This window comes from Lathyrus oleraceus, chromosome 3 (assembly GCF_024323335.1).
Source record: "Lathyrus oleraceus cultivar Zhongwan6 chromosome 3, CAAS_Psat_ZW6_1.0, whole genome shotgun sequence".
NCBI classification, from domain to species: Eukaryota; Viridiplantae; Streptophyta; class Magnoliopsida; order Fabales; family Fabaceae; genus Lathyrus; species Lathyrus oleraceus.
The window spans coordinates 267,116,016-267,126,704 of NC_066581.1; positions in this window are offsets into that span (position 1 = coordinate 267,116,016).

Here is a 10,689-nt window from a genome sequence, read left to right on the forward strand (position 1 = left end):
CCAAGCAATTCATCCCCAGCGAGTCATCTTTCATTTACCCTTTGTTTGGTAATGATTGTTTCTCCCCTCGATTGGTCATCATTATATACCCAGTAACCGGTATCCCGATGTCCTTTCTTTTCGGTCGATTTATCCTTTATTAACCCAGTAACCGATTGTGGATAATCTTTCATGCGGGTGTATTATCTACGTTCTGACGGTAATAGATAATATATCTCATGCACTCTTTAGTCGAAGTCTTTTCTTCCCTAGTTGAGTAAGATTCGTATTTCCTTATGGAATCGAATGTCCATCTTGTAATCGAGTTTGCTTTTTTCAGCTCTCTTTTCGAATGATGAGTGTTTTGGAAATATTCCCTAATTCACGCCTGGTTGGTCACCTATTATATGCCCAGTAACCGGTATCCCTGGTGTTCCTTCCCTTCTGCTCCCTATTATGACTTTTTGGCCCCTGTGGAGTCAGATTTTCCTGAGTTGAAATATACCTTTTTAGGTCTTTCTCAGATAATTTGGATGATTGATATCTCTCACCCTTATACCGGTCTTAGATATTCTTTCTCCCTAATCATGTTGTTTTTTCACCCTTATACCAGTGTTTGGATCACATGTCTCTTTTTGAGTTTTATTACCCAGTAACCGGTAATACCTCATTCATTGCTTCCTCAGCTGAGTCTTTAATGGACATCCCCACCTGAGTCCAGATTTTTATCCGAAGTATCCTTTGTAGATAGTTTTGTTGTATTGGCATATTCCCTAATACATGCATCTTGGCATCAGCTCGAGTCTTTTCATTGATTTATTTTCATGGAATCCCTTCGTGTCTCCCAGCAAGTTTCAAGTCGTGACCTGCTCACGCATTTTATTCCCTTTATCCCCTTAGAGTCTCTGCCTCCTTAGTGAGTGTATTACTCCTTTGGATTCTTAATTTCTTTGGTTTTCTTTTTCTTTGTGGCTATATACCCCCGCAGAGTATTAACTTTTGCATGCACACATTTGCATCATGAGGTCTCTTAGAGACCAAAATTTGTCTCTTTGTTATTATTTAAGCCCATTCTACCATGTAGAGACGAAGATTTTAACCTTCATATCTCCGGCTAGAATGACCTTAAATAGGGGCATCTGTAAGACCCTAATTTTGACCCTAAGATCCCTCATGGCATCATATCATTACTCATTGCATTTTGCCTCAAGGATCATAGCATCTTGGCTCCTTAACCCTAGGGTTGGGATTTGTGTGAGTGGTTTGAGACCACCAAGCATGCTTGAATTGTATATTATTTCTTTTCTTATTTTGTTTACTAACCAAAAGCACAAATATATGTCACTAACTTGTTTGTTTTGAAGCTCAAGCAATCATGAGATCCAAGGCTCTTATGAGGCCCCTATGCTCATTGAAATGACCAGATGAAGATGAAAGAAAGCATGACAATGGTCCCCAAAGCTCTCAATCATCATATATGTCTCCCAAGTATCTTAATTTTTCAATTTAATCAAGATAAACCAAAGGGCTTGAGGATTGTTTCCCAAGGAAACCCTAATTCAACTGTGCATTGACTGTGCCTTGCTCATGAAGCAACCTCAACCTATGATCAAATCCAATCAAGGGAAGTTCTTTCATCCATTATTTTATTCATATATGAGCCTATGTGAGTGTCCTCAATCCTTCATTCATCAAGATTTGAAGTATGGACTTGAGAAGTTGACCAGTCAAGTCATTTGACTAAATTGAAATCCACTGAGACCTAACTTATGATCTGTTTGTCAAATGATGATAACCCCAAGAGAAACACTGTTCTTAAGAATCATATGAACAACTTTCATGTTTATCAAAAATCCATTTGAACTTGCAATGTCATCATTCATTTCAAAACATTATAGGTCATTTTGACTGAAACCCTAATTTTGGGTCAACTTCCCAAGGACCTAACTCCTTCATTTTTTATGATTTTGAGGTGACACCAAGTGCATTGGAAGTTTTAAGATCTCTAATTCAAATATTATGTTGGACAAAATTTCATAATCCTAAAATAAACACATGTGATAATAAAAAACATTATAGGTCACTTTGGACCAAAGCCATTGAATCTTGAAAAAGTCCAACTTCAAGTGCCCATAGCATTCTCATTAAAAATCCAAATGATGTTAAATGTAAGTCCAAATTGATTGTATTGAAAAGATATACAACTTTTATGTTGGAGGTTTTTCCATTTTAGGCTTTCATCATTGAAACAAAAGGGCTTGAAGTTGGTCCTTTTTGGCAAATTTTTCAAATACATGTTTTGTACCTTGAATTTCATGGCCAGTTTTCACAATTTTCCAAACTCCAAATGGATATTTGTTCAACATAGCTTTTGTTCCTTATGTCAAGACCTTTCCAACTATTACTCACATGCCTATGTTTGGATTTTCCAAATGGGACTTTCGAATAGAGGAACTTTTGTGATCATTTATGCATTCCATGATGAAACTTCATACACAAGCAATTGTAATGCAAACCACACGTCCAAACCTTCTCCAAATCATTTCAGCATTTATTTGCATTAGCTTCTGGGCCTTACATGCGTCTGTACAAGCCCATGCATGGAGGACCCAATTCTCATGCACACGAGTTCCATCCACTCTCCTTTGCATTTCATCTATAAATAGGATGCTTGCTTCATTGAATGACCAACCTGAAGGTGCCTAAAACTCTGCTGGAATTGAATCCTAACCTCTCACCAAAGGAATTTGAATTTGAATTTCTCTTTTTCAAGTTTGATTTTCAACAACATCAGTTGATCTTCAACACTAATTCCTAAGCCTTGCACTCATACCATACCTCAAGATCAAGCTGCAATCAAGAATTGGAGTGGATCGTGTTCATCAAAGTTGCACTTCAAAGGTTTACATCTGAACTGTTTTGCTTCGAATCTCATTATATACTGTGCATTGCTTGTGTTGGTTTGGTTTTCCGAAGTCCTCGTGTGAGAGGCAAGCCAATGGTGGCTTTAATTTCATGAATTGTTGCTCTGCAGATTGAACACCTAGATTTTCAACCCCAGATTTCTCCTTCCATAGGGATCTTGAGTGAAAAATAAGGTTACAGGGGTGATGTACATCACTCTAGCTTTAATTTGGTATAAGGATCGTTTGATTTGGTTGAGGTTGCAAAACCTGCAACTGGTGGCCGGATTTAGTGAGCTCACCGGAGAAGACGGTGGTTTCCACCACCGTCCCCACGTGGATGGCCTCATGTCCATTGGATCCAATTGCTATGATCTAATCATGGCCTTTGTTATGTTTGACTTTATTTAATTGTGTTTGTGTCGCGTTTGACTGGGGAACACAATGAGCGCGCGCTTCATGGCCTTCCATTTTGTACATTTCATCTTCATCTCATCTTCTTCTTTTTTCTTTTGACCAATGAGTTAATGATTTATGGTTAGCCTTGACATATGAGGGGCTTAACCTTCTTTGATCCAAATCAAATTCAACTTGATCAAAGATCAAGTGAATTGCTTTGTGTCCAAGATAGGTCGCTTCTTGGTCAAGCAAAGAACCTGAAATCCATACAAGGTCATCCTTCTTTTCTTTTAGCATGGAAAGTTGTAGGAGCTTGACTTACTAGTCATGGTCTCTAACTTGTGTTGATTTGCCTACAGTTTAATTGACCGGCCTCAGGTAGGTGTGACTACTACATTAGTCCACTTACGATTGCTTAACATAGCGCTAAATTGCCTTATGGCACACTAACACTAACTACTAATTACTAACTTTTAATTCAAGCATTTAATTCTTGCAATTTACTTTAATGCAATTTAATTTCTTGCTCATTTAATTCATATTGTCTTTTTCCTTTGCTCATTGAGCTCATGTTTACGTTTATGCCATTTACCTTTTGCTCACTTGAGCACATTATTGTGTAAATATATTATTGCCTTGTGCTTGTTTTGTCTTTGTTTGTGTGAACCCAATGCAAAAAGGAGAAAGGACTTAGAATTAGGACCTCACCTATGCTTAATGGAGTTCAAGAGCAACTAGGCCTCATGCCTTTAGAATGCTAAATTTGTTGAAGAGCAACTAGGCCTCATGCCTTTAGAATGCTTACATCTTGATGTTGACTTGAAAGGACCCCTAATATAAACTCTCTCTTTGTCCATTTCTTATTGCATTGTGAACTTTTTGATTGTTTGTCCTTGTGTGATAGGGATCTCAAACTTGAGCTAGTTAGAAGGACCATTGTCATGAGCATCCAAGTTAAGAGAGACAAGTCTAAAGGGAGATCCTAAGAGCTTGATTGAACACTTGTTTGATTGCTTGAGTAATTATTTGTTGCTTGCTAAGTCTAAAGGAAAGGAGCATCTTAGATCATCTTTATGATCTCAAGAAAGGAACTCCAGAGGTTTTACTCTCTTCTCTCATCTTTGCATGTTTAGGACTAGCCCTTCTCTTCTTCTCTCCACTCTAACCCAAGCCAAACTCATTTTGTGCAAACATTGACATTATTTTCAAAACTAGAAACCTAGGTCATATGCCTTTGATTTTTCAAACACTTTTCACTTAATACTTATTTTGAATTGAATCTTAAGTCAACTTTGACTTCCTTTTGTGAATACTTCTAATTGGTAAATACAACTCACTTCAAATGATTCTTTTGTGGTTTCAATGGCCACCTTTGTTAAAATCGTTTTTAATAAACATTAGCCATAGGTTTGAGTTATCATAGTGGTTGATGTAAACCTCACCGCATCCTTAGTGATTGGACTATAAGTCTTCCGTACTTATTATAGGGTGGATCCCTCACTAGTATGTTGAAGCTCTCCTCACATGGTGGATTGTTGGTTTAGGTTGAGTTTTCTCCCTTTGATAACAAAAGACCTTAAAGCTTTTGACAAACCAATTCACCAACTTATTTTGAGATTTTTACCCCGAACTATGAGGTTTTGATCCTACCTTTGTGATGGCACGTAGGCAATGTGTTTATCCATTCAAACAACAAAATTGTAAATAAATTGTACATTCTTTTCTCATCCCCCCAATCATGTTTGCACAAATATTTTTCACAAATACCAACCTACCATACAACTTTGCAAAAAGGACTCCCTTAGAGTACTAAGGATGTTTTGGGTGCTTAAAACCTTCCCATTGCATAACTAACCCCCTTACCCAGATCTCTGACATTTTTATTAGTTTTTGATTTGATAAAACTTTTTACTTGGATTTTGTTCACTTTTTAGCATTTCCTTTGGACAAATAAAAGTGCGGTGGCGACTCGAATATTATGTTTACTTTTGGTTTAGTCAATAAACCATAAGGTAACGAATACCCCGCTACAACATGTGAGATTAAAAGATTTTGGAATGATCATGTGGCTCCGAATCTGTCCAGGACACCATCGGCGTTGGACCTCCGGTCACCTTCTCAGGCGAGGCTCACCGGACTGGTTCAGTCATCACCATCACATAAATGAAAAAGGAGGACATGATCTGAAAGAAAAAATTGCGTAGAGCACGAATCTGACCTCAATTTTAACTAACTCCACATATATAGAAATATATGAGGAGTTGAATTTTGAGGTGTGTCAACTGAGTTGCTTCGATTTGACCTCTAAGCAACTCAATCTTCTTGCCTACATTGGTAGGACTTTAGACAACCAAAGATCCAAGAGAATTGAGTGGAATTGAGTGAGAATCGAAGAGATGAAGTTTTCGGAAAATTACCTTCAATGTTATGCAGTTCTTGATGTTGCTTACTCCAAACACGATCTGGTCACACTTGAGAAGCTAGCAGGAAGTGATTAGAAAGGTTGCAAGGCTTTGGATCCTGGAGTTCTTGAATCTCCAACATTTGAGATTCAAACTCAATTTTCAAATTGAAATTTCTCAGGTTTTCCTTTAGAATGTGAGGGTTTCAATTGGGGGCAAAGATGACGCGCAAGGTGTGATTCAAATGAGCACAGAGGTCATGTATTTATAGCATGAATGAATGATATTTGCACACTTTAAAATTTTGTCCAAAATTAGCAATGTTGATGGCACGAGTGCATGGGAATCTACAGGCCCATGATGCAATGCAAAAAGGTCCAAAATGATTCCAATTGAGGTCTGAATGAAGCTTGAATGGCAAGGCATTGTGAACTGAAGTTTATGCAATTGATTCTTTCCAATGATGCAACCCTGTTAAAGCCATGCGCAGACCTAGCAAACCTCATTTAAAATGCATAAACTTGGGTTCTTTGGAAAGCTTGGATCAAGGGGAATAAGTTTGATGATCAACACTTTTTCATTTGGAGCTTGGAACATGGATAAATTTGAGGGGGAAGTTTGTAAATTTCAACATGTTGAAAAAATTTCTAAGTGTCAAGTCATATATCTCAATATTCCACCTTGCTTAACTTTTTATGTGAGCTTCAAATGAGAAATGTGTCTTCATAAAAATTGTAGCTCTTTCAAAGACCTTAAACATGGTCACAAATTTCATGTCATTTGGATTTTGAATGATAGAGTTATTCATTTTTGAAGGTTGTAAAAATCACTTGTTCAATGGTATAGGTCAAAAATGACCTATAATGTAACCTCATATCACATGCTCATAAAAGTTGAATTAGCTCTCACTCCAAACATAAAAGTTGAAGTAGACATCTTGAATTTTATTTTACATCTTGGAAATCTTTCATCTCATAAAAATTGAGCAAGTTATGGCCTTGGGAAGTTGACTTTTAAATTAGGGTTTAGACAAAATGACGTATAATGTTTCAACATAGAAAATGATTTTCCATGAAAAACTAGCTCTAGGTCTCAACATGAAAGTTGTTTGGAATGTCATTTAGAGTAACATTTCTTTTGGAATCATTTTCATATGGTGAAAATCATAGGAGATAGGGTCTAGGGAGACCCAGTTTTGATCAGATGAATTCATCTGGCCAACCACGATCAACCAACTTGCTAACCTTCAATTCTCTTGACTTTCTTGGCTCATGGTAGATCATATATGCGTAAGATGATGAATTTTGAAGTGTCCCTTGAGAAATTTGATCAATTGGTGAGATGGCTTGTTGGAGAAGTTACTCAAGATACCTAGTCAAACTAGGGTTTCCAAGGCAAATCACCCTCAAACTCTTGAAGAAAACTTGATCAATATATCATGTAATAATCAATAGAACTCATATATGATGCTCATAACCATTCTTGGATCAATTCAATGGTTGTGCTCTTTGTCATGAGGGTCTCAAACCCTAGATATGAACTTGGTAAATTAATGGTGATCATGCCCTACCTACAAAAGAGTTAGGCAAATGCAAAAGACATATTTTTGGTATTTTGGTTAGTAAAATGATAATATACAAGTATGATACAATCACATAGTTCTTGGGGATCTCTCCCCAAACAAACCCAATGAAAGAGGGGTAAGGAGGATGCCAAGGTATGATCCCAATGCTAATGCATATGATGAAATTGCATGAGGGATCTTAGAGTCAAAATTGGGGTCTTACAGCTGCCCCTATTTAAGGACATTCTAACTGAGGAGGCGAAGGTTAAAATCTTCATGTCGACTCAGTAGAATGGGCTTAAATAACAACATATAGAAACAAATTTTGGTCCCTAAGAGACTTCATGATGCATATGATATGAATGTAAAAGTAAATTATTTGTGGGGAAATATTGCCACAAAGGAAAAGAAATCAGAGAGACCAAAAGTCCGCAGGAGTATAATGTATTTCGTAAGGAAAACGCACTGGGGAGACAGAGACTCTAGGGGAAAAAGGAGTTATGCGCAGGCCAGGCTACGACTTAAAACTGCTGGGGGACTAGAGGAATTCCATGCAAACATGGAAAAGACTCAGTCGGGGAACAACAACATCTGCAGGGGACAAGAGTATACCGGGATAACACTAAAATACCTGAATCATGCAGGAAAAGCGATTTCACTAAGGAAATGCACACTCGACTCAACTGGGAAAGAAACAAACTTCAACACAGGAGGAGAAGAAATCTATTATCTACTACCTGTTACTGGGTGAGGAGATAATAAAGATCTGACAGAGAGGACATCCATCATCGGTTAGGATGAACATATCAAGGATATACTCGCTGAGAAATGCCAGGAGGGAGTATTCATTACCGGCTACTGGGTAAGAATAGCCTTGCTGGGGAAAACTGCAGAAAATAGGATATACAACTACCAGTTACTGGGTAGAAGACCAAGGATGAGAGTATTCGTCATCGGTTAGGATGAACACATTAAGGATAAACTCAACAGGGAAGAAAATCCGTCATCGGTTAGGATGAACACATCAAGGATAGACTTGCCTGGGATTTTCAAGGAGGATATCCGTCATCGGTTAAGATGAACATATCAAGGATAAACCAACTGAACAAGAAGTAGGAATTACATCTATCGAATGCTAGATAGAAGACCATCAAAGAGAAAATCCATCACCGGTCAAGATGAACATATCAAGGATAGACTCTGAGAGGGGAGAAAATAGGAATTACATCTATCAGTTACTGGATAGAATACCATCAAAGAGAAAATCCGTCACCGGTTAGGATGAACATATCAAGGATAGACTCTGCGAAGGGGACAAAAACAGGATTTACAACAACCGGTTACTGGGTAGAAGACCATAAAGAGAAGGAAACTCGTCATCAGTTAGGATGAACATATCAAGGATTAACTCTCTGAGGAACAAGAATAGGGATTACAACTACCTTTTTACTGGGTAGAATACCAAGGACGAGAATATCCGTCATCGCTTAGGATGAACATATCAAGGATAGACTCAGGCAGGGGAGAGAAAGATATCTGTCACCAGTTAGGGTGAACATATCAAGGATATACTTTCTGGGGAATCAGAAAAAATGAATTCACCGGGGACTCCACCGCTGGGAAATCAGGGGTACTTATGTCGGGTATTGGGCAAGAAGTAACAAACTGCAAACTAAGAGGAATATTACCAGTTACTGGGTAATAAGCTCTTAGGAGACTCAATGCATCTATCTATGTAGGAGCTATAAAGAAACAGTCAATTAAGACTCAACCCAATAAGGACATAACTCAAGGGGAGTGGTTTTATCCAGATAAACAACTGGGGAGGAAACTGAAGTGATAATCATCCACGAGGAACAACTCAGTGGGGAAGAGGAGAAATGTTAAAGTCTTTCTGCCTAAAGGGCTAACAGTCTACAATTGAGGGAGGACAGACACCGAACTCGTATAGGGATAAGGTACCGCCATACAAAGAATGAGAATCTCAAATCGAAAAATCAAACAAATATAATGGTGCCAATATGCAATTATGAAATTATATGAATGTATATGTATATATATGTATATGATGATTATGCTGACAAAACAATCACAAAGGATACAAAGGTGTCGCAAAGAATTTGAATCATTGGTACAATCCTCAGTCAATCCACAAAAAGAGGGAGACAAACGGTTGAAGAACAGAGAAATCAACAAACCAAAAGGCTCAAATCTAGCCGAGGGAGGAGATATGATGAGGAGAGGCAAAGTTATCGAGTCTGCAGGGAATTTTAGGTCAACGCCATATTAAATGGGAGACAACCATATAGAAGATAAACACAAAATAGCTGCTCAAAAACCAGGAGGAAACTCTGCCTGAGAATGAGTCAGATGGAGACTGGTGGGGAAACCAATGCGATCTAATGGGGAAAACATCTTACTCTGCTGAAGATCAACCCTACTGAAGAAACGTGAACTCTGTTGGGGAATACAGAATCACTTCCGGGGAAATAACATGCCGCAAGGTACTGAATCAATCAACTTAGCCGGGGAAAAGAATCGGAACTCTGCTAGGGAACAAAGACTTCGTAGGGGAACCGGATCAACACAAACAACTAGAGATACCCGAAGGGTTAACTGCTTGGGGAACCTCTGATGCTTAGCACTTAAGGACTTGCTGCTCTTTGAAGTGTTGTTGATACTTCCTTTTAATTTTCTTTGAAAATTTCTTGTTTTTATATGTTTTAAGGAAAAAAGATTTTGATTAAAAAATTTAAATTTCCAAAATGATCATAATAAAATTTAAACTATTGGCTGAAGTAAATAAGAGTAGAAACTATTGGACAAAAGCTCAACTTTATTTAATGGGATGGTAGTTTGTAAATGACAAGACTCCATAGATTTTTACAAAGTTGAAAATGGTAATTTACATGGAAAAGGGTTACATTAAATACAAATGATCCTTAATCCTTCAACCAACTTTTGATATCCACTGTGCTCTTAACCGCTACCGGGATGATGAATCGACGTCAACCCTTGGGCTCAACTAAGGTCTTTCCAAAACTGGACGATCAGCAGACTGCAGTTACTTTCCATAATCCCTAATTTTTGCATAAGTTGCCCCAAGGTGGGGTACTCAACTTATCGGGAAATTCTTTCTATTTTTATGTCTCTAATTTTTTCCTGGATCGCCCTTTCGGGTCTTCAATCCACCGAGACGCTCTTTTTTGCCTAAGCCGCCCTTTCGGGTTTTCAACTTAGCGAGTTGTTCTTTTCTTTTTTTAGGCGAAGTATTTCTTGACTGCATCTGCATTCACGGGACGAGTGAACTCTTCACCATCCATAGTTGTAAGAATCAAAGCATCGCCTAAAGAGGCTCTCTTAATAACATATGAGGCTTCATAATTAGGAGTCCATTTTCCCCTAGAATCTGGTTTGAACGACAAGATCTTCTTGAGCACAA